At 37.7% G+C, this 24,638-nt stretch overlaps 1 protein-coding gene across 1 annotated transcript in view; it reads left to right on the forward strand.

Annotated features, from left to right (window-relative positions):
- wnt3 (wingless-type MMTV integration site family, member 3) overlaps positions 1–24,638 on the forward strand; it is a 41,999-nt gene that overhangs the window by 2,347 nt on the left and 15,014 nt on the right. The gene's annotated exons all lie outside the window — the stretch shown is intronic.

A 24,638-nucleotide genomic window follows, 5' to 3' on the forward strand; every position in this document is an offset into this window, starting at 1 on the left:
TTTCACTGATGTATGGATTGTTAAGATTTGGCCAAGATACAACTTTTTGAAAATCTGGAATCTGAAAATATTGAGAAAATCGCCTTTAAAGTTGTTCATATGAAGTTTACTAATCAAAATTTAAGTTTGGAATTATTTACAGTAGTACTTAATATGCTAATATTTTTTGCCATACAATGTATTTTTGGCTATTGCTACAAATGTAGTGCTACTTAAGACTGGTTTTGTGGTCCAGTGTCACATATGCATTGCAAAGAATTTCATTTGGACAACTTTAAAGGCAATATTCTCAGTATTTGGATTTTTTTGCACCCTCAGATTTCAGATTTTCAAATAGTTGTATCTCAGCCATATATTATTCTTCCCTAACAATATATAAATCTCAATTTTAAAAGATTGACCCTTATGACTGGTTTTGTGGTCCAGGGTCAAAAATAATAATGTGACTGAATGAAACTGACTTAAATAATAAATAAATAATAATAAAGGCTATAACAGAAAAGAATATAACAAATAGTAACAATAGTGTGTTTTCAGTTGTTTTAAATAACTAAATCAAATGTATTTGTGTCTTATATTGAGAATTTAATTCATCCTAGTCGATCCTCTCCTTTTAATCCCTTCACATCTGAATGGGCTTTAAATCTATGACGAACAGTGTTGCAATAATCAGGCCGATTTCTTCTCTAATCTGTTTCAACAGCTTACCAGGCCGCTAATATCTGACTTTATCCTCTCAAGATGAACTAATTAAGCTCGGTCTTAAGTAGTGAGAGCTCTTGAAAGCAATCAGCCTGTCTAGCTTTGTTCGATTTCACATGCATTACAGATGACGAGCAAGCTGAGACACAATCAGCAGTCACTCCGAATACCAGACAGAAAGGAACAAGGTATTTGTGGCTTCTTCCCACAACAGCACCGCAAAGCCACCATCCGTTCGGATCCAGCTGGCTGTTTCCACCACCGTTCATCTGTTATCTATCAAAACTTCAGCTCGGTTACAACACAACAGCTCAGAAGAGGCCTGACCTCAGATGATCAAGTCACGACTTGACCTGGAAACACTTTTCAGTAGCTTTTATTATCTGGAGTACCTGTCAAAACATTGGAAACTGTTTAAACCCATATACACTATTAAATATTAGAGATGTTATTAGAGAATGGTTACTGGAATTAAATTAAATAAATATTGCCTGAGAAGTCAATCAAATTTGGCATTCTGTGCACAGCCAACCTTTATAAGTACAAGCTAAAAAATGAGCTAAACTTGGTCATGCTAAGCTGCTCTTTTTGTTATCCCAACAATGTGGCTCGCAGTTAAGGATATATAGGCTTTTATTCTTATGTTCTCAATAGGAAAGAGCTCTTTCAGACGGAAACGTGCACAAACACTTAACGTAAAACTCTAATTCTGAATTGATTAAAATTCGGAAAACTCTTTTTCGGAGAGAATAGGCATGAAGGAGACAGCATCGGGAGGCCGGTAAGCATTCTGACCTGCTCTGGTCTCCTGCTGGCTTCAATGGGACTTGACTCATCTCTGCGAGAGAGGAATGTCATTATACACCCTTCATACCAAACCCCCCCTGCATGTCAGCCGGTGTCACTGCTTTAATGATACCGCAAGAAAATCCACCAGCTGCAATTCAGTGTGAAAAGATCAAGGATGTTCGGGGATAATGGGGGCCACTTAGGAAAAGGAGGGTGAAACAGATAGCCTGGTCAGAAGAGTATTAGTTTTCAGTGTATTGGTTCAGTATCAGTTGCAAACCAATCAATTGTATAGTTGGGATGATTTTGGTACACTGGAAAAAAGTAGTGGTTACTTTAACAATTCATTTTATAAACAATAAGTATAAATAAAACTGAACATATGCTCCAAAAATCTATTTTACTTACTACTTTAAATCAGTTTTTGTTTTTGACTTGTGGGCTCCGCCTACCATGAAATCTCATTGGTCCAAAATTCCAACCTGATCTCATGACGAAAACATAACTGTTGGAACTTTTTCGCAAGACATGAAATACGTACCACCATGTACGTTTCATTTAAAATGTCCAATGAGTGGGGCTAAAAGTGTTTTTTCCTCAGAACAGATGAACGCACATACACTGTAAAAAGTTTTCAACAGATTTAACTTAAAAACCTAAGTTCAGCAGTTGCCTTAAGTTTTTAAGTTAAATCCGCTTAAAACTACAAGTCATTTTAACTTATTACAATACAAATTAGTTGATTTAACTTGTGAGTTTAAATGACTTAACTTGATTTAACTTAACATTTTAAGGCAGCTGCTAAACTGAAGTTTTTACGTTGAAACTGGTGAAAACTTTTTAGTGTATGGTACGTTTTATGGGACGTTGGTTTTCACCGCAGTTCTGACTTGAAATGTCCGTTGAGTGGTGCTTTAACTCTAATGCACTGTGACGTTTTAAAATAACGTAGCATCTGTACTACACCTAAACCTACCTGATAGTATGAACAAAAGCGAATGTGATGTAAAAACGCAATCGCAAGCATGCCGTTTTAGCTTGTTTTTCAATCTCTTTCAGCTCTTTCATTGTGAGGCATGTTTTTTACTCAAGGATTCCGCATCCTAAGTCAAATTCCGTGCCAGCAGAGCTAATGAGTAAGCTTTTATTGTCCAGAAAGGGAAACATATAGAGCTGTAATCATAACTGTGTACGACAACGATTACAAGTGCTTGCTGTTTTACAGTTTCTAGTGTTTATTTCTGTTGAAAAATGCAGTGATATGTACTTATTGGTACATATTTTGCGTCTTGCAAAAAAGTTCTCATAGGTACGTTTTCGTCATGAGATCAGGTAGTGAAATCTCCACATAATTGTTTATTAAAGGGATAGTTCATCCAAAAATTAAAATTCTGTTATTGTCCAAACCTGTAAGACCTGTAAATTCATCTTCAGAACACAAATTTAGATATTTTTGTTTATGAGAGCACCAAGACATATGCGACTTTTGTTGCATCAAAGACTGACACGGAAAAGAAGAAATTGTTGTTATTTTGCACACAAAAAGTATTCTCGTAGCTTCATAACATTACGGTTGAACCACTGATGTCATATGGACTATTTTTATGATGCGTTGCTGTCTATGCAGGGTCAGAAAGCTCTCGGATTTCATCGAAAATATCTTAATTTGTGTTCTGAAGATGACAGAAGGTCTTACGGGTTTGAAACAACATGAGGGTTGTGAATTAATTACAGAATTTTCATTTTTGGGTAAACTATGGCTTTAAGTAGGCCTACTAACTATAACTTCTGATTGCCTGAGATTTTGTCACAGTGCAGTTTCGCATTCAGTCTAGAATGATTATTTGCTTGTTAGGACACAGAGGAAGGTTTAATACTCCAGTGTTTTGTCTGACTGGCACAAAGGTGCCTTATTGAATAAACTGGATTAAACAGAAGAATGCACAGTTACCCTCATTCAGGGTCCGATGATGAATAGGTACAGACTACACCTGTGCTCTCTGGATCATCCAGACAACCTGAGGTTATCTTTGAAGTCATCCTATCACACACACACTTTAAATAGTGACAGTGGATGAAACAGAGATGGCTGGTGTGTATCTAAAAAGAGTAAGAGAAAAAAGTCGGTTTATTTAAAGGGACAGTTCACTCAAACAAGAAAATTGTGTTATCATTTACTCACTCTCATGTCGTTCCAAATGACTTTCCTTTTTCCATAGAAGTGAAAGAATTTCTAAAACCTGAATCATTCAGACCAGTCTTGTGAATTGAATGAACAGATTCACTAACAAGATCTGATAAAAAAAAAGAAGGACTGGTTTGCTAAGCGTAATTCTCTCATTAAAGGTAAATCTGTGAAGTTTTAGAAGAAAAGCTACAAAATATTAATTATTTTCAAACACTGTAATAGCAATAAAAGTACAGTGTACACTGCACCATCTGTAGTTACCACATTTTGACATTTGGCTAATGTTTGGTCAGGCTTCCGAATGGAATTGGAAAAACCATTTTGGCTCTAGTGAAAACCAAACTTCTACGTCCATCTCAGTTCTCTCAGAAGGGCTTTAGGGAGTTGTGTAATACAGCACAATTTTAATCAAAAGTGTCAGGTCACTTACGTAGGGACTGCCGGCGCAGTCAAAGCTCTTTGACAGCTCCACTAGTCGAACAGTGACAGGCAGCAGCTCCCGCAGACAGAGCCACGGAGCCGTAACGTCACAGTAGTTTCCGTACTACAGCACCAGGCCAACAGTTTCAAGATTTAGGTCTAGGACAGAGCTAATGACAACAGAACTCATCATACTGTCCTTACGTCACTTGGAGCCTTGCAAAAATAGTAGCACCAAATATAAAACTCATTCCCCTGCTGGAAAATCAAGTATGGTAGTATTTTTGGCATGTGGTATCTGGTTTAGGCTTGTCATTAACCAGCTACTAGCTGATGTAACTGGCTTCAGGAAGTCTAGCTGAATTACCAGTAAGAAACCAGCTATTATGTTTCATAACACCAGCTTAAGACTGATTTTCAGGGCAATTTGGAGTGTGATATATTACACACACAAAATAACAATCTAAGCAGTTTTCCCAAATTATAAACTATAATCAACAGTACTAAATAATGAAGTCTTAACTAATAAATCTATGTCATTGTAAAATAATGTGTGTATTTTTTATATATATACACTACCAGTCAAAAGTTTTTGAACAGTAAGAATTTTAATGTTTTTTTTTAAAGAAGTCTCTTCTGCTCACCAAACCTGCATTTATTTGATCCAAAGTACAGCAAAAACTGTATTTTTTTTTTATTTGGTGCTCAGTCTTAAGTAGCATGGGGTATATTTGTAGCAAAGTTTGCATGGGTCAAAATTATCAGATATTATTGGACATTATTAGGATATTAAGCAAAGATCGTGTTCCATGAAGATATTTAGTAAATTTCCTACCTTAAATATATTAAAATGTAATTTTTGATTAGTATAATGCATTGCTAAGAACTTCATTTGGACAACTTTAAAGGCGATTTTCTCAATATTTAGATTTTTTTGCTCCCTCAGATTTCCAGATTTTCAAATAGTTGTATCTAGGGCCATATATTGTCTTATTCTAACAAACCATACCGTAATGGAAAGCTTATTTATTCACTTTTTATTTTATTTTATTACCTTTATGACTGGTTTTGTGGTCAAGGGACACATTTAATATTATTACTATGTTGAAAACAGCAGAGTAGAATTTTTTCAGGTTTCTTTGATGAATAGAAAGAAGAACATAACTTATCTTAAATATAAATCTTTTGTAACATTATAAATGCCTTTATCATCACTTTTAAACTTTTAAAGCAATCTCGTTAAATAAAGGTATTAATTTCTATAAGCTCTTTGCCAAAAAAAGTGTGTCAATATTGTATAATGTTACAAAAGCTTTTTATTTTAGGCATAGCTGATCTTTGGATCTTTCTATTCATTAAAGACTCCTGAAAAAAAGGTACTCAACTGTTTCAAATATTGATAATAATAATAATAATAATAATAAATGTTTCTTGAACAGAAAATCAGCATATTAGAATGATTTCTGAAGGATCAAGTGACAAGACTGTAGATATGATGCTAAAAATTTACCTTTGTTCGCAGGAATAAATTACATTTTTAAATATATTAAAAGCAGTTATTTTCAATAATAAAAATATTTCACAATATTACTGCTTCTGCTGTATTTTGGATCAAATAAATGCAGGCTTGATGAGATGATGAGAATTCTTAAAAAACAAAACAAAAAAAAAACATTAAAAATTTTACTGTTCAAAAACTTTTGACTAGCTTATTTTTCATGAAAATCCAGAGTTTTAGTCCTAACCGCATTTTAGGAACTAACCAAACTATCCAACTTGCCAAACCAAGCTGTAAACACATTATCCTCTGAGTAATATTCAATAGGCTACAACATGACAAAGAATATAAGCTTTATTAACAATAATGAAAAACATATCTAAAAAGTAAACTTTTAGCCATAGAGGAACTAAACTAAGTAAATGTCCATACTGAGAATGCTGGCCTAGATCTACTGTCTGGTCTCAATGACTTTAATATGGTTGCAACTACTACCTCTTGTCCTTTCAGTATGCTTCTTAAGCTAGGTAGCTAGCTAGCATTTGCATCTTGCATTTGATTCTGCCCACAAAATGTGCTGAAAACCATTTCTCACATTGAAATAAACAACATATTTTGGAACTACAGTTATTTCAGTCGTTATATCAGTGTGTGGGCACCTCCCACGAAAAATTCACAGAAAGCAGACACCCACAATGCACTAATCAATGACACATTTGGAGCAATGCGTTGTTGATTAGAATATGAATACTCTAGTGTAACTTCTTTCACTAGCAAGGGTACATGGGGTGTCATCAGGAACAGAACTGAGAGAACTGAGAGAGAAAAACAGGTTTGAACATTTTTCATGGATTCTGACTTTTATCTGATAAGCCCAGAGCGTTTGAAATGCCAGTCAAAAGTGTGGCGGGAAAAAACCTGAACTGTTGACGGAGCTTGTGTTCCTGTTCTGACAGAATGACTGGGGAAAAGCCCCATCCTCAGGCTAACAATCCTCTCTCGCTCTCTCCCAAAGTTGGTGGAAAATAAGCTCAAGTCATAATAAGGCAACTGACCAAAATTAAAGCAGCATATAATTAAACTGAAATGGATACAACTTGGAATGTTTGATAAAATTCCAAATATGATTTTGAAAATTCAAGTGATGCTTTCCATAAATACTGTAATGTACCACAAGACTCTGAAATGGAGAACATACTGTATTGCCTAGTGGGAAATTGTAAATTAATCAACTGTAGACCTGACATTTAAATTGGAGGCGTTTGTTCAATTGCGCAAATGTTCCATCATTCAATAGAGGAATTGATCATGACAAGGTGATTCTCTCTCTAATCCCTTTCTCCCTGGTTCTCTCTTTCTCTCTGAACCTCTTCTCAGTCATGCAGCCTAAGGCACACATGCTTTCCATACATTTGACACAAAAAGGTGTGTGTTATTTTCCAAAAATCTCTTAATACGTCAAGTATGAGTTGAGGGAAACCTAACAGTACAAAGATCTTTAAGCAGGCTGTCGATCTTGACCAACATTTGGGATTTGAATAAACCATGACTTTAATCCCTTTGCTGAGATGTCAAAGTTGTGACGGAGCGCACGCTGCTCAGACAGGCATGGGTGCATTATGGGAGTGCACTAAGTGCTAAAGTGTGATGAGACATGAGAGTACTTGATAAAGCTTTATATTTGAATGAGCGGCCTAAATGTTAAGATCTCTGGTTTAACGCACACCTCGGTGTATCTCCAAGCAGCTTTCAAATAAAGCAGAAGCTGGCCAGGAATGTGTGGTGAATGTTCCCTGACCTGTCTGGGGCCTGGGGTAGCAGGCCAAAGCTGTGGCCTTGTAATGAACTCAAACACAGCTTTAACAAGGCATCAACCTCAAAAGCTCCAGGGTTCGGATGTCACAAACTCACAAGTTCAAAGAGTTTCTTATTTCTTCTGCCTCTGGACAAAAACAGAACACTCAGCAGTGTGGTCATAGACAGGTGCCTCATCTCCAAAACTTTTTGGGAGAATTCATGAGAGCTGAAACAGTTGGAGAGTGATATTAAAATATGCTTTGTCTAGGGTTGTTTTATTTGGAGGGCAAGCCAAAACAGTAGCTTGAAGAGATCTTGCTAAGATAAAAATTATGATAGCATTTACTCACCCATGTCATTTTAAACATGTAGGACTCTGTTCCATACGTCTTTCATCTCTGAAACAGAAAAGGAGAAATTCTGGAAAAAAATGTACAAAATTAGACTTTACTTCATTTGCCCCCTGTATTTGACTTATTCCAAGACCATACTACTGTATGTTGTCTTTAATGTCAAATACTTAAATTATACATGTAAAAAAACAGGAGCTCATAGGGCTGCAATATTATGACAAAAATCATTATTGTAGATTATTGCTCTTTATATTGTAATAATGATTATTAATATTGATATAGAAAACAATATAAAACATTTTTGTTTCATCACATTCTGGCTTTACAAACATGTCCGTCCATGACGTTAGCCAAGTCTAGCCCAAGTTATGTACAAACTCCTGTTACAATCACTGAAGCTACGAAATTAATCTTTTTTTACATCTGTATCTGCAATTTTTTGTTGTTTATAATGAGGGAATTTGCGAATGTACGCACTCAACAACAGCTCCGGAGTTTTCAGCGCTGATCTAACTAATTACGAAAATGATTGGTGCATTTTCAGCGCTGACTAATCTAAGCGCCTCTGACTGTAATTGCAAGTTCAACAGAAACGCGTTTGACTGGTTATAAGGCTCAATGCTGCACAAAACGATCTAAATGTAATTTTGCGAATTGACACTTTTCATTCATTTTCTTACTTCATTTTAATTGCAACAGCCACAATACATTGTTTAATTGTGGGCTTTTTTTGCTCTTTTGTCTTGAATTTACGGAGCAGTTTTGTTCATTTTGTTGATTCATAAACGATCTGATTGGTGCATTTTCTTGACTAATCTAAGCACTTCTGATTGGTGCGTTTTCAGCACTGACTAATCTAAGCGCATCTGATTGGTGCACTTGATTGGTGCGTTTTCAGCGCTGACTAATCTAAGCGCATCTGATTGGTGCGTTTTCAGCACTGACTAATCTAAGCGCATCTGATTGGTGCATTTTCAGTGCTGACTAATCTAAGCGCATCTGATTGGTGCGTTTTCAGCATTGACTAATCTAAGCGCATCTGATTGGTGCATTTGATTGGTGCATTTTCAGTGCTGACTAATCTAAGCGCATCTGATTGGTGCGTTTTCAGCACTGACTAATCTAAGCGCATCTGATTGGTGCATTTGAGTGGTGCATTTTCAGTGCTGACTAATCTAAGCGCATCTGATTGGTGCGTTTTCAGCGCTGACTAATCTAAGCGCATCTGATTGGTGCATTTTCAGCGCTGACTAATCTAAGCGCATCTGATTGGTGCATTTTCAGCGCTGACTAATCTAAGCGCATCTGATTGGTGCGTTTTCAGCACTGACTAATCTAAGCGCATCTGATTGGTGCATTTGATTGGTGCATTTTCAGTGCTGACTAATCTAAGCGCATCTGATTGGTGCGTTTTCAGCACTGACTAATCTAAGCGCATCTGATTGGTGCATTTGATTGGTGCATTTTCAGTGCTGACTAATCTAAGCGCATCTGATTGGTGCGTTTTCAGCGCTGACTAATCTAAGCGCATCTGATTGGTGCGTTTTCAGCACTGACTAATCTAAGCGCATCTGATTGGTGCATTTTCAGCGCTGACTAATCTAAGCGCATCTGATTGGTGCATTTTCAGCGCTGACTAATCTAAGCGCATCTGATTGGTGCGTTTTCAGCACTGACTAATCTAAGCGCATCTGATTGGTGCATTTGATTGGTGCATTTTCAGTGCTGACTAATCTAAGCGCATCTGATTGGTGCGTTTTCAGCGCTGACTAATCTAAGCGCATCTGATTGGTGCATTTTCAGTGCTGACTATTCTAAGCACATCTGATTGGTGCGTTTTCAGCACTGATTAATCTAAGCGCATCTGATTGGTGCGTTTTCAGCACTGACTAATCTAAGCGCATCTGATTGGTGCGTTTTCAGCACTGACTAATCTAAGCTCATTTGATTGGCGCCTTTTCAGCGTTGACTAATCTAAGCACTTTTTATTGGTGCGTTTTCAGTGCTGACTAATCTAAGCACTTCTGATTGGTGCGTTTTCAGCGCTGACTAATCTAAGCGCATCTGATTGGTGCGTTTTCAGCGCTGACTAATCTAAGCGCATCTGATTGGTGCGTTTTCAGCGCTGACTAATCTAAGCGCATCTGATTGGCGCATTTTCAGTGCTGACTAATCTAAGCACTTCTGATTGGTGCGTTTTCAGCGCTGACTAATCTAAGCGCATCTGATTGGTGCGTTTTCAGCGCTGACTAATCTAAGCGCATCTGATTGGTGCGTTTTCAGCGCTGACTAATCTAAGCGCATCTGATTGGTGCATTTTCAGTGCTGACTAATCTAAGCGCATCTGATTGGTGCGTTTTCAGCACTGACTAATCTAAGCGCATCTGATTGGTGCATTTTCAGCGCTGACTAATATAAGCGCATCTGATTGGCGCCTTTTCAGCGTTGACTAATGTTAGCACTTTTTATTGGTGCGTTTTCAGTGCTGACTAATCTAAGCGCATCTGATTGGTGCGTTTTCAGTGCTGACTAATCTAAGCGCATCTGATTGGTGCGTTTTCAGTGCTGACTAATCTAAGCGCATCTGATTGGTGCGTTTTCAGTGCTGACTAATCTAAGCGCATCTGATTGGTGCATTTTCAGTGCTGACTAATCTAAGCGCATCTGATTGGTGCGTTTTCAGCGCTGACTAATCTAAGCGCATCTGATTGGTGCCTTTTCAGCGTTGACTAATGTTAGCACTTTTTATTGGTGCGTTTTCAGTGCTGACTAATCTAAGCGCATCTGATTGGTGCGTTTTCAGCGCTGACTAGTCTAAGCGCATCTGATTGGTGCATTTTCAGTGCTGACTAATCTAAGCGCATCTGATTGGTGCGTTTTCAGCGCTGACTAATCTAAGCGCATCTGATTGGTGCCTTTTCAGCGTTGACTAATGTTAGCACTTTTTATTGGTGCGTTTTCAGTGCTGACTAATCTAAGCGCATCTGATTGGTGCGTTTTCAGCGCTGACTAATCTAAGCGCATCTGATTGGCGCCTTTTCAGCGTTGACTAATGTTAGCACTTTTTATTGGTGCGTTTTCAGTGCTGACTAATCTAAGCGCATCTGATTGGTGCGTTTTCAGCGCTGACTAATTTAAGCGCATCTGATTGGTGCGTTTTCAGTGCTGACTAATCTAAGCGCATCTGATTGGTGCGTTTTCAGTGCTGACTAATCTAAGCGCATCTGATTGGTGCATTTTCAGTGCTGACTAATCTAAGCGCATCTGATTGGTGCGTTTTCAGCGCTGACTAATCTAAGCGCATCTGATTGGTGCCTTTTCAGCGTTGACTAATGTTAGCACTTTTTATTGGTGCGTTTTCAGTGCTGACTAATCTAAGCGCATCTGATTGGTGCGTTTTCAGCGCTGACTAGTCTAAGCGCATCTGATTGGCGCCTTTTCAGCGTTGACTAATGTTAGCACTTTTTATTGGTGCGTTTTCAGCGCTGACTAATCTAAGCGCATCTGATTGGCGCCTTTTCAACGTTGACTAATGTTAGCACTTTTTATTGGTGCGTTTTCAGTGCTGACTAATCTAAGCGCATCTGATTGGTGCGTTTTCAGTGCTGACTAAACTAAGCGCATCTGATTGGTGCGTTTTCAGTGCTGACTAAACTTAGCGCATCTGATTGGTGCGTTTTCAGTGCTGACTAATCTAAGCGCATCTGATTGGTGCATTTTCAGTGCTGACTAATCTAAGCGCATCTGATTGGTGCGTTTTCAGCGCTGACTAATCTAAGCGCATCTGATTGGTGCCTTTTCAGCGTTGACAAATGTTAGCACTTTTTATTGGTGCGTTTTCAGTGCTGACTAATCTAAGCGCATCTGATTGGCGCCTTTTCAGCGTTGACTAATGTTAGCACTTTTTATTGGTGCGTTTTCAGTGCTGACTAATCTAAGCGCATCTGATTGGTGAGTTTTCAGCGCTGACTAATTTAAGCGCATCTGATTGGTGCGTTTTCAGCGCTGACTAATCTAAGCGCATCTGATTGGTGCGTTTTCAGCGCTGACTAATGTTAGCACTTTTTATTGGTGCGTTTTCAGTGCTGACTAATCTAAGCGCATCTGATTGGTGCCTTTTCAGCGCTGACTAATGTTAGCACTTTTTATTGGTGCGTTTTCAGTGCTGACTAATCTAAGCGCATCTGATTGGCGCTTTTTCAGCGCTGACTCAATGCTGCACAAAACAGTGAGTAAAATGCAGTGTGAGCTATCTAAATGTAATTTCGCAAACTGACACTTTTCATTCATTTTCATATTTCAGTTTAATTGCGACAGCCGCAATACATTGTTTAATTGTGCAGGGGCATTTTTTGCCCCTTTGTCTTGAATTTATGGAGCAGTTTTGTTGATTTCTAGTTAATTTCCAACCCTGTATGTGCTATATAAATCTTTAGAGGACTTTTATGTAAGTCTGTCACCACATTACTTGAGTTCTTAAAAATCAAATCAGTCAGATTCATGAACGATCTGATTGGTGCGTTTTCTTGACTAATCTAAGCGCATCTGATTGGCGCGTTTTCAGCGCTACCTAATCTAGCACTTTTGATTGGCGCGTTTTCAGCGTTAACTAATCTAAGCGCTTCTGATTGGCGCGTTTTCAGCGCAGACTAATCAAAGCGCATCTGTTTGGCGCCTTTTTAGCAATGACTAATCTAAGCACTTTTGATTGGTGCATATTCAGTGCTGACTAATCTAAGCACTTCTGATTGGCGCCTTTTCAGCAATGATTAATTTAAGAGCATCTGATTGGTGCGTTTTCAGCGCTGACTAATCTAAGCGCATCTGATTGGTGCGTTTTCAGCGCTGACTAATGTTAGCACTTTTTATTGGTGCGTTTTCAGTGCTGACTAATCTAAGCGCATCTGATTGGTGCGTTTTCAGTGCTGACTAATCTAAGCGCATCTGATTGGTGCATTTTCAGTGCTGACTAATCTAAGCGCATCTGATTGGTGCGTTTTCAGCGCTGACTAATCTAAGCGCATCTGATTGGTGCCTTTTCAGCGTTGACTAATGTTAGCACTTTTTATTGGTGCGTTTTCAGTGCTGACTAATCTAAGCGCATCTGATTGGTGCGTTTTCAGCGCTGACTAGTCTAAGCGCATCTGATTGGCGCCTTTTCAGCGTTGACTAATGTTAGCACTTTTTATTGGTGCGTTTTCAGCGCTGACTAATCTAAGCGCATCTGATTGGTGCGTTTTCAGTGCTGACTAATCTAAGCGCATCTGATTGGTGCGTTTTCAACGTTGACTAATGTTAGCACTTTTTATTGGTGCGTTTTCAGTGCTGACTAATCTAAGCACATCTGATTGGTGCGTTTTCAGTGCTGACTAATCTAAGCGCATCTGATTGGTGCGTTTTCAGTGCTGACTAATCTAAGCGCATCTGATTGGTGCATTTTCAGTGCTGACTAATCTAAGCGCATCTGATTGGTGCATTTTCAGTGGTGACTAATCTAAGCGCATCTGATTGGTGCGTTTTCAGCGCTGACTAATCTAAGCGCATCTGATTGGCGCCTTTTCAGCGTTGACTAATGTTAGCACTTTTTATTGGTGCGTTTTCAGTGCTGACTAATCTAAGCGCATCTGATTGGTGCGTTTTCAGCGCTGACTAGTCTAAGCGCATCTGATTGGCGCCTTTTCAGCGTTGACTAATGTTAGCACTTTTTATTGGTGCGTTTTCAGCGCTGACTAATCTAAGCGCATCTGATTGGTGCGTTTTCAGTGCTGACTAATCTAAGCGCATCTGATTGGCGCCTTTTCAACGTTGACTAATGTTAGCACTTTTTATTGGTGCGTTTTCAGTGCTGACTAATCTTAGCGCATCTGATTGGTGCGTTTTCAGTGCTGACTAATCTAAGCGCATCTGATTGGTGCGTTTTCAGTGCTGACTAATCTAAGCGCATCTGATTGGTGCATTTTCAGTGCTGACTAATCTAAGCGCATCTGATTGGTGCATTTTCAGTGCTGACTAATCTAAGCGCATCTGATTGGTGCGTTTTCAGCGCTGACTAATCTAAGCGCATCTGATTGGCGCCTTTTCAGCGTTGACTAATGTTAGCACTTTTTATTGGTGCGTTTTCAGTGCTGACTAATCTAAGCGCATCTGATTGGTGCGTTTTCAGCGCTGACTAATTTAAGCGCATCTGATTGGTGCGTTTTCAGCGCTGACTAATCTAAGCGCATCTGATTGGTGCGTTTTCAGCGCTGACTAATGTTAGCACTTTTTATTGGTGCGTTTTCAGTGCTGACTAATCTAAGCGCATCTGATTGGTGCGTTTTCAGCGCTGACTAATGTTAGCACTTTTTATTGGTGCGTTTTCAGTGCTGACTAATCTAAGCGCATCTGATTGGCGCTTTTTCAGCGCTGACTCAATGCTGCACAAAACAGTGAGTAAAATGCAGTGTGAGCTATCTAAATGTAATTTCGCAAACTGACACTTTTCATTCATTTTCATATTTCAGTGTAATTGCGACAGCCGCAATACATTGTTTAATTGTGCAGGGGCATTTTTTGCCCCTTTGTCTTGAATTTATGGAGCAGTTTTGTTGATTTCTAGTTAATTTCCAACCCTGTATGTGCTATATAAATCTTTAGAGGATTTTTATGTAAGTCTGTCACCACATTACTTGAGTTCTTAAAAATCAAATCAGTCAGATTCATGAACGATCTGATTGGTGCGTTTTCTTGACTAATCTAAGCGCATCTGATTGGCGCGTTTTCAGCGCTACCTAATCTAGCACTTTTGATTGGCGCGTTTTCAGCGTTAACTAATCTAAGCACTTCTGATTGGCGCGTTTTCAGCGCAGACTAATCAAAGCGCATCTGTTTGGCGCCTTTTTAGCAATGACTAATCTAAGCACTTTTGATTGGTGCGTATTCAGTGCTGACTAATCTAAGCACTTCTGATTGGCGCCTTTTCAGCAATGATTAATTTAAGAGCTTCTGATTGGCGCCTTTTCAGCGCTGACTCAATGCTGCACAAAACAGTGAGTAAGATGCAGTGTGAGCTATCTAAATGTAATTTTGCGAACTGACACTTTTCATATTTCATTTTCATATTTCAGTTTAATTGCGACAGCCGCAATACATTGCTTAATTGTGCAGGGGCATTTTTTGCCCCTTTGTCTTAAATTTATGGAGCAGTTTTGTTGATTTCTAGTTAATTTCCAACCCTGTATGTGCTATATAAATCTTTAGAGGACTTTTATGTAAGTCTGTCACCACATTACTTGAGTTCTTAAAAATCAAATCAGTCAGATTCATGAACAATCTGATTGGTGCGTTTTCTTGACTAATCTAAGCGCATCTGATTTGCACGTTTTTAGCGCTGACTAATCTAAGCTCCTCTGATTGGTACATTTTTAGCACTGACTAATCTAAGCACATCTGATTGGCGCATTTTCAGAGCTGACTAATCTAAGCTCCACTGATTGGCACATTTTCAGTGCTGACTAATCTAATCTCATTTGATTGGTGCGTTTTTGGCGCTGACTAATCTAAGCGCTTCTGTTTGGCGTCTTTTCAGAACTAACTAATCTAATGGCTTCTTATTGGCGTCTTTTCAGCGCTAAGTAATCCAAGTGCTTCTGATTGGCGTCTTTTCAGCGCTAACTAATGTAAGTGCTTCTGATTGGCAATGCAAGTGCAACAGAAACGCATTTGATTGAGAGATCTGAATGTAATTTTGCGAACTGACACTTTTCATTCATTTTCATTTTTCATTTTCATATTTCAGTTTAATTGCGACAGCCACAATACATTGTTTAACTGTGCAGGGGCAATTTTTGCCCCTTTGTCTTGAATTTATGGATCAGTTAATGGAGCAGTTTTGTTGCTTTCCAGTTAATTTCCGACCCTGTATGTGCTATATACATCTTTAGAGAACTTTTATGTAAGTCTGTCACATTACTTAGTGAGTTCTTAAAAATCTAATTCATGAACGATTCATTTAGACCTGCTTTGTTAACTGGATCGACTGATTAACTGAAAACATTCATTACAAAAGAAAGCTTCATTTATGAATTAGGTATCTCTACTTCACTCATGAATATGTCAAGAAAAACCAGGATGAATGATTTTTAGTCAACAATGATTTACAGTTCAAAAGTTTACAGTCAAAAGTTTACATGCCCCTTTCAGAATCTGCACAATGTTAATTATTTTACCAAAAAAGGAGGGATCATCAAAATGTATGTTATTGTTTATTTAGTACTGACCTGAATAAGTTATTCCACATAAAATTAGTTTACATATAGTCCACAAGAGAAAAATGGGCCCGTTCAAAAGTTTACATCCCCCTGATTCTGAATGAGTTGTTACCTGAATGGTTCACAGCTGTGTTTTTTTGTTTAGTGATAGTTGTACATGAGTCCAATGAGTCTCATGCATTTTGTATGATCCCTCTTATTTTGGTAAAAGAACATTTTGCAGATTTTGAAAGGGGGGTGTAAACTTTTGACCTTAACTGCAAATTTAAATTTGTTTTTCACACAAACTCTTGTAGAGCTTCTAAAGACTTTGAATATAGTTAAAAGTGTATATGAAACACTTTTACTGTGCTTTTTGGGAAATTTTGGAGCTTGACAAACCCTTTTTGTCACTCTTGATTAACGATTTAATTTAGGTCTTCATGCAGATATAAACATTGATCAACGCACATACATAAAGCACATCAAATATGGTAAACATAAGCTCAAATGTATTTGCTTAAAGCAAGGAAACAAGGTTTGTTTTTGTGTTTAAAGCAAGTAAATTTGAGCTTACATTTACCAATTGCACTGTAAGAAAAATGTACTGGTGATATTCTGCAAGGACATTATCAATTAGGTTTTCCTCTCTAAAACACAAATCAAATGCAATGCGTAATTTGAAATATGGGGAAAACACTTTTATTTTACAGACTTTTTAGGATGTGTTATGTGAATAAAAGCCTACATTTATTATGTTTTTTTTTGGCCATTTTGGCCAGCTTGACAACCCCAGTTCTCATTCACTTTCATTATACTGAAAAGAGATTTTCAAGAGACTTAATGTTTGGGTGGGTATCCCTTTAATCTTTAGCCAATGGCAAAATAACATTTCTCTGTTTTGTGTAGAGAGGAATTCCCTCACTTCATAATCCTTGTAGCAGTGGTTTGCAATGGCTCATTAATGCTTGCGTCATTATTTTCATCTTGCACTGCAGTCACCACCCACCCAGCAGCACGGAAAGTGAGCGATAACACCTGAAGGCTAGAGGTGGCCCTAAACCTGCTCAGACAAGCACCTGCTAGACCCTAAAGCTTCACTATGTCTCCTTGCAGTAGCAGATTCCAGCAGACAAATTAGCAACCCCAATGTTTGTATTCCCCACTCGGTTGTGTCGCCACACCCATCTTTCCTCGAAACGGTTTTGGTGCGTATTTATGTGTTCACGATCCCCCCCACACTGACGCGTTCCTCTTCTTAACCACTTTAGAGTCAATGGTGCGGATCACAACCACAGATCACTGAGGACGCGAAGCGTGCAATGAAGGCACGCTCGGGACTGTATCAAAGTATGCGGTTTGGTAATTAACTTTATTAAAAACATCCATATCTAATTAGGAGCCTTCACCTCATACATAGACACTGTCAAGGGCAGAAAAAGGCTGATCCATAATTTAGCACAACACACACACACACACACACACACACACCAACACACTAATCATCCACATGGGTGAGAGATTAATGGACAGTTATGCTGCAAGCAGATGTGTAATTATGCCACTTACTCACTCAGCAAACATAGCAGAAAAACAGGCTCCACTTCCAGTAAGTTCCTACGTAAGGGGCCGGGGTTTCTGTCAGACAATCTGAAAATAATAATCCAAACTGATAGGAATAATACATGGTGGAGTAAATGAATGACACACTATAAAAATGTCATACTGTAACCATAGCTTCTTGGATGGAATTATGGTAATAAATACAGGCAAAGAAAAACAGGCACTCGTTTTACTGCTCCTGCTCTTCCTTTAAGGGAAAGTTCACCCAGAAAAAAATTCTGTCATAATTTATTTACTCTCATGTCATTCCAAATGTTTCTAATGTAGGACACAAACAATGTTTTTTTATTTACAATGGAAGTCTAGAGGGTCTTGTTGACTTTCATTGTGTGGGCAAAAACAGTTCTTCAAAATATCTAGAACATCTTCTTTTGTGTCCAAGAGATGAACCAAAATCATAATGGTCTGTAATTACTTTAGGGTGAGTAAACAATTGAACACAGAATTGTCTATTCTGGGTGAATTATCTCTTGTAGATAGTGGTTCATAACCAGGGGCCTGTGGCCCACTGGGGGCCATCAGCAAAATTCCTAGGGAACCACAGGATGACTTCAAATTATTTGAATATATGTGACCCTGGATAACAAAACCAGTCATAAGGGTCAGTTTTTTCTTTAATTGAGTTTTTTTTTTTTTTTTTAGGATAGGACAATATTTGGCTGAGATACAACTATTCTAAAATCTGGAATCCGAGGGTGCAAAAAAAATCTAAATACTGAGAAGATCGCCTTTAAAGTTGTCCAAATGAAGTTCTTAGCAATATTTTATACACAAAAGATTTTCCTAAATGCATCCGACTTTATAAACTGCAATTCATCTTAAATTAAAGTGCAATGCGAACAAGTTCTCTATCTCTTAATGCATATATATATGGGTTAAAGACAAAAAAGGCTTTAAACATAAAAACAACAAGTGTAATACTGCTTTAAAATGTTGTAGTTGTTTTTTTAATATATATTAAAATGTTTTCTGTTTAATTTAATTGCATTTTTGTTTTTATGAGCAAAAAATAAATATCATATATTTTCTTCTAATTTACAGAAGACACCCACTAAAATGTCCTTCAGTGTAACAGTCTTATCAGGCATATTTATAACAAAAATCAATTTATGACATAATAAAAGACTAAAATACTAATTAGTTGTATTTCTACATTTTTTAAATGTGCCACTATCCTAACTTTTGCCCATTTGTCAGTAAGAATTTTTTACTCATTTAAAACAAAAGAAAAATGTTTATGCTCCCTTAATCTTTTATATATTTTATATGTACAAGTCAGAATAAGCATGTTGTTTGATTTTTTACATAGATATTGTGTTACACTGAATGACAATGTAACATTATTTCAACCAAATTTTGGCATTTTATTCTTCAAAAAACAATTTGAAACTTTAAAAGTAGACACTTTACTTAGCCTATATTTAATGTGCTTTTTATGGACATAAAATCGCTTTTGTAAATTTGTCATATACATATTTGTACAGTATTTGAATTAATTTCTGTTACATAATTATCACAAGGCATTTGCTCATTTGGGCATATAATAATATTAATGCATATTGTGAGTGTCTTTTTGTTGGATTATTTTAATTAGTGTTATTTGAGCACAGAACGTTTGTACGCAATTCTCTTAAGTTGCCATACGAATAAGAACATTTGCATGTCAGTTTTTGTCTATAAAAATCCTCTCTTTCAAAGTAGGATGAAATCCATGTTTTGTTTTGTTTTTAAATGAGGCCCAGGGGCCTCATTTATAAAGACTTGCGTAGAAACCATCCTTGATTTTATCTAAGAACTTTTCTGATTTGATCGTAAGAGCGATTCAGAGAAACGAACGTACCACGAAATCCATTCGTACGCCAGTCGTTCGGTTATAAATCACAAATGATCGTGGAATTGTGTGCAGCTGAATGTTCCGCCGTCGAAACGCCGCTGCTTAATTAATTAACATTTAAAATGAGCTCATTCCTAAAGCAGAAACTCTGTGACAATGGCAAGTAAAAAGGAGCGCAAGAAATCAAATTATAGTGAGGCTGAACTATCTGCAATACCAGGCATTACCACAAGGAAACGGTCGTACGCCAAGCTGGAATCTGACGTGGAGATAAGTACTTTTCCACGTCAAAGACGGTTTTTATAAATCTGTACTTTGACGTGGATTTGATCGTACGAACACTCTAAGATCAAATCAGTGCGTAAGAAAGTTTTATAAATGAGGCCCCAGGTCTTTTTCCCCCTTGATAACTACTGCTTTTATTGGAAAAACAGACAGAATTAGAATCTTGACTCTTTTTTAATTAATTTAACATTTCAACACTTCCAGTTTCTGGCAGTGCACGCAGTGCTGTTATAACCACAACAGAAATACTGGAGAAAATATTTGAGGCCTTTAAATATGGTGTGGACACTGGAGGCCTTTGAGACAAAGGTTGGGAACTGCTGCTAAAAGGAAAATTCTGTCAATACTTACTCATCTTCATGTCGTTCCAAACCCCTAAGACCTTTGTTCATCTTTAGAACACAAAAAGAGCTTTCTGACCCTCCACAGACAGCAACGCAAGTGAAACGTTCAGAGGCTAAAAAAGTAGTAAGGACACTGATAAAATAGTCCATGTGACAACTGTGGTTTAACCTTACTTTTATAAAGCTAGAAGAATACTTTAGTCAAGAAACTGTTTTCTCGTAACTTGGTAAAATTAACCACTGATGTCACGTACTATTTTAACAATGGCCTTACTGCCTTTCCAGGCCTTGAACGTAGTAGTTGCGTTGCTCTCCATGCAGGGTCAGAAAGCTCTCGGATTTCATCAAGAATATTTTTATTTGTGTTCCAAAGATGAACAAAGGTCTTAAGCGTTTGAAATGACATGGGGGTGAGTAATTAATGACATAATTTTTTTATCTTTGGGTAAACTATCCCTTCACAGAATGTAGTATATAATTCTATATTATGGAGAGACGTGTAATGTTTACCTGTGCAGCTGTTTGACCGCATCCACTTTCACCTGCATACAGACACAAACATCAGTGTTATGACGTCAACTCCCTGACTAAGTTGACGGTGCGGTGACGCACCCATATGATGCATCAAAGGCATCAAACGCTCAAGTAATCTCGACATAAGACTCTCGGCACCTCTGATACAAAGACTCACCTCTCACACCTTCTCTGATACCTGGCAGCCCGTTAACATCTCCCAGCTCTGTGTTCACGGTTTCACACAAGATCAAACAGAGAGAATGTGCGACTGGAGCGAGAGAAGAGAGCAAAAGAGAAGCCGAGAAGCCTCTGAGGGGGATTTTTCTCTTCTGACTTCAATGCTAGGGCTTTTGTATGTGAGGGGTGCAGTAGTACACTCATCTGTCAGAGAGATTGGCGCTGTGATAGGGTTGCACCCCGCGGGGGGCCTGAGGTCATCGTGAGCGGCTGATCTCTAATAGGTGTGATCCTCCACTGATCCGAAGGGGGAACCAGGTAAACCTCTGGCCCACAAGACAGCATCTATGCCAGCGCTGTCAGGCAGCATATCTCATCATAAAAGCATGGAGTACTGTCTTTGCACAATCAGGGAAGCTGCTTGAATTTACAGGTTCTGAAAAAAGAAATCCCTTTTTCATATTATGTTCTTAAAGGGGCTATATGCAACTTTCTGAAATTTAAACTCGCGACTGGCGCCTGTGGCCAAAAAACGGAACTGCTCTTCCTTTCTGCTCGCTCTTCCAGCGCACGCTCCACTGCTAAGAAGTCATTATGTTTACAGAGGTAAAAACAGTCAAATACATATATTGTAGGCTAATTGCGGACTAGCGGTGATGGCAAGAGCGATCTGAAACGTTTAACATGAACACGCTTGACGTCACATCCGGAGACAGAGCGCGAAAAATCCGACCCGACAGAAAATAGGAAAAATAGGATACAGGCTTATAGGTGCACCCACTGTGAGCTGACAAGGTGTCAGTATGCTTATCAGGAGATGTTTGAGTCATAAATGGTCAAATAAAAAGGCTATTATTACGTTTATTTTGGGGAAAAAGTTACATATAGCCCCTTTAAAAGAGTTCACTTCCAGAACAAAAATTTACAGATAATTTACTCACCCCCTTGTCATCCAAGATGTTCATGTCTTTCTTTCTTCAGTCGTAAAGAAATTGTGTTTTTTTGAGAAAAAATTTCAGGATTTCTCTCCATATAGTGGACTTCTATGGTGCTCCCGAGTTTGAACTTCTAAAATTCTGTTTAAATACAGCTTTAAAGGGCTCTAAATGATCCCAGCTGACAAAGAAGGGTCTTATCTAGTGAAACAATTGGTTATTGTCTAAAAAATTAGCAATTTATGTACTATTTAACCTCAAAAGCTCATCCTGTCTAACTCTGCGTCAACTCTGTGTTCTGGTTCAAGACAGTTAGGGTAGGTCGAAAAACTCCCATCTTATTTTCTCTCAAAATCATCCTACATCGCTGCAGAAGCACTGACCCAGTGTTTACAAAGTCAACATGCAAAGAAGATCAGACGCCCTTACAAAAAAAGTTAAAGTTAAAACAGCGATGTAGGACGATTTTGAAGTTGGAGAAGAAAATGCGATGGGAGTTTTTTGACATACCCTAACTGTCGTGAACTGGAATACACAGAGTTCAGGCAGAGCTAGACAAGATGAGCATTTGAGGTTAAAAAGTATAGAAGTCCACTATATGGAGAGAAATCCTGAAATGTTTTCCTCAAAAAACATAAATTCTTTACAAATGAAGAAAGAAAGGCATGAAAATCTTGGATGACAAGGGGGTGAGTAAATTACCTGTAATTTTTTTTGGACATTCCAGAATTTTTCTCCATATAATGGATTTAAACACTGGCCAACAAGTTGAAGGTCCCAATTGCAGTTTCAATGCAGCTTCAAAGGGCTTTACAGTATCCCAGCCGAGAAATAAGGATCTTATCTAGTGAAACAATCAGTCATTTTCTTAAAGAATAAAAATGTATCTACTTTTTAACCAAAAATGCTCTGTGATGCGCGTCTACAACTTCACGTCTAGCGCAATCACGTTGAAAAGTCATGCATGGTTAGTTACTTTGTCTGTGCACTTTGGTTAAAAAAGGTAGGGTAAGGCATAAAACTCCTTCTCAATTTCATTCAAGTCCAATATTTGGAGAAAAATCCTGGAATGTTTTTCTCAAAAACCTTAATTTCTTTTTCTGTCTATCCATCAATCCATCCATCCATCCATTCATTCATCCTTGTAATTCTTAATCAAAATATCAAAACATGTTTTACCAAGGAAAAATCTGACTTCTTTCAATAATTTTGTCCGCTAAACATTGTGCTGTGTTAAAAATCCTTCACATAATTTGGTGTTCCTGGTATTTTAAAAAATGCTTGCAAATTTCTCATTACCAAATCTTGTGTCAACTTGTGAAGTTACAAAAACTGTGCTAATCGAAAGTTGATAAAAAAAAAGACTGAATCCAATATTTGGTAATGATACACAGTAGAATAACAAGATAAGCATATTTTGGTAGGCCAGTCATTTTGACTGGAACAACACAAATGTAACAAGGCGGGGAAAAGGTCTCTAAAAAATGTAAAGAAATTATCAAAAAAGAGAAAAACAGGTTGAAAAACTTGAGCAAAGTCAGCAAGTTTTAGACCAATGTGATAACATTAACTAGCATTTTTGTGACAGAAACAGAAAGTCCACTCCAGGTCAAAATGACTGGAAAACTACAAAAATCCGCAGATTTCTTACAACAGACTGTAAACTCCATCCAATCAGAACTATCACAATATGGAAGAAATTATCTGTCACTACTTCTGTTTTATTGTGACTTTAACCTAAAGCATATTGGTTTATAAAACGTCCGCTAGGCCAATATGATAAAAGACAGTTCAAAATAGTTCAAAATATAGTTTGATTTACTCCGAATAAACAATTCTTCTGCAAAATACTATCACTTGTTATCCAAACTGTAGGCTTTTTAATGCCTGGCAGGCTATATAGCAGCTTGCCGCATTATTACAGAATGTCAGAAGTTTGCACTTAATTGCATTTTCCAATGTCATTTCACATTGGCTCATCTGATCACAATTTAGAGTCTGAACTTTTGCTTTATAATTTTTTCAATGATTTTCACAGATTGCGACATTTACAGATTAAATGTCACTGGGTTCAGAGGTTCATGCATTTATGTTTTATAGCATCGGCTGTGAGAAAATGAGGACAGAACTGCTAATAGATTCCTCTGCTGTACAACTGAAACTTTTCCAAACATTTACAGGATTTATAACACAGGATATTTGACTTATTACAGCTCCAGACAGAGCGTGTGTGTTCTGCATATGTTATGGAAGAGACAATAACACACACACACACACACACACATAAAAAAAATGTAATTAACAGCAACGAGAGCTAAAATAGAGTAAGATTACACCTACAGTATTAATATAGTATGCATGTCAAAACAAGACATCATTAAAACAGTTTGATCTCCTAATTTTGATTTTGAACAGAGAAAGAAGGCAATAAAAATAATTACCAGTGTGAAAGTATCGTTTCTGGAATAACTAATAGATTGGGCCTGTTTCCATGAAGTGTTCATGAGGTACTCACTGTTTGGAAAAGATGTAAATCTGGGAGGAATCTGCTGTCAGCTCAGCTACTGCACACAACCACACACATGCATACACTTGCAAACAGCCAAATATCTAATGACACACAGAAACACACATACAAAAAAAGATTTGGGTTAAAAACCAGGTTAGCAAAGACATAAATATTCTAACACCCACATACTGTACAAAAAACCTCGCAGTGGATAGAAATGGTCATAAGTATAAGAGAAGTATATAATAACTATAATAACTGACTTTCAACACTAACATCCAATCTAACAATCCAATCTAATACTAAAGTAAACATGTAAACTATACAAACCATAATAATCGTGACAAAAATACACATTAAGTAAAAGATTATTTAATGTCATCGCTCTGAACAGAAGATCTCAGGTGTGCCCAGATTTGGCTTTAATCTTCACTCTTGTG

This window comes from Garra rufa, chromosome 22 (assembly GCF_049309525.1).
Source record: "Garra rufa chromosome 22, GarRuf1.0, whole genome shotgun sequence".
Taxonomy (NCBI): Eukaryota; Metazoa; Chordata; class Actinopteri; order Cypriniformes; family Cyprinidae; genus Garra; species Garra rufa.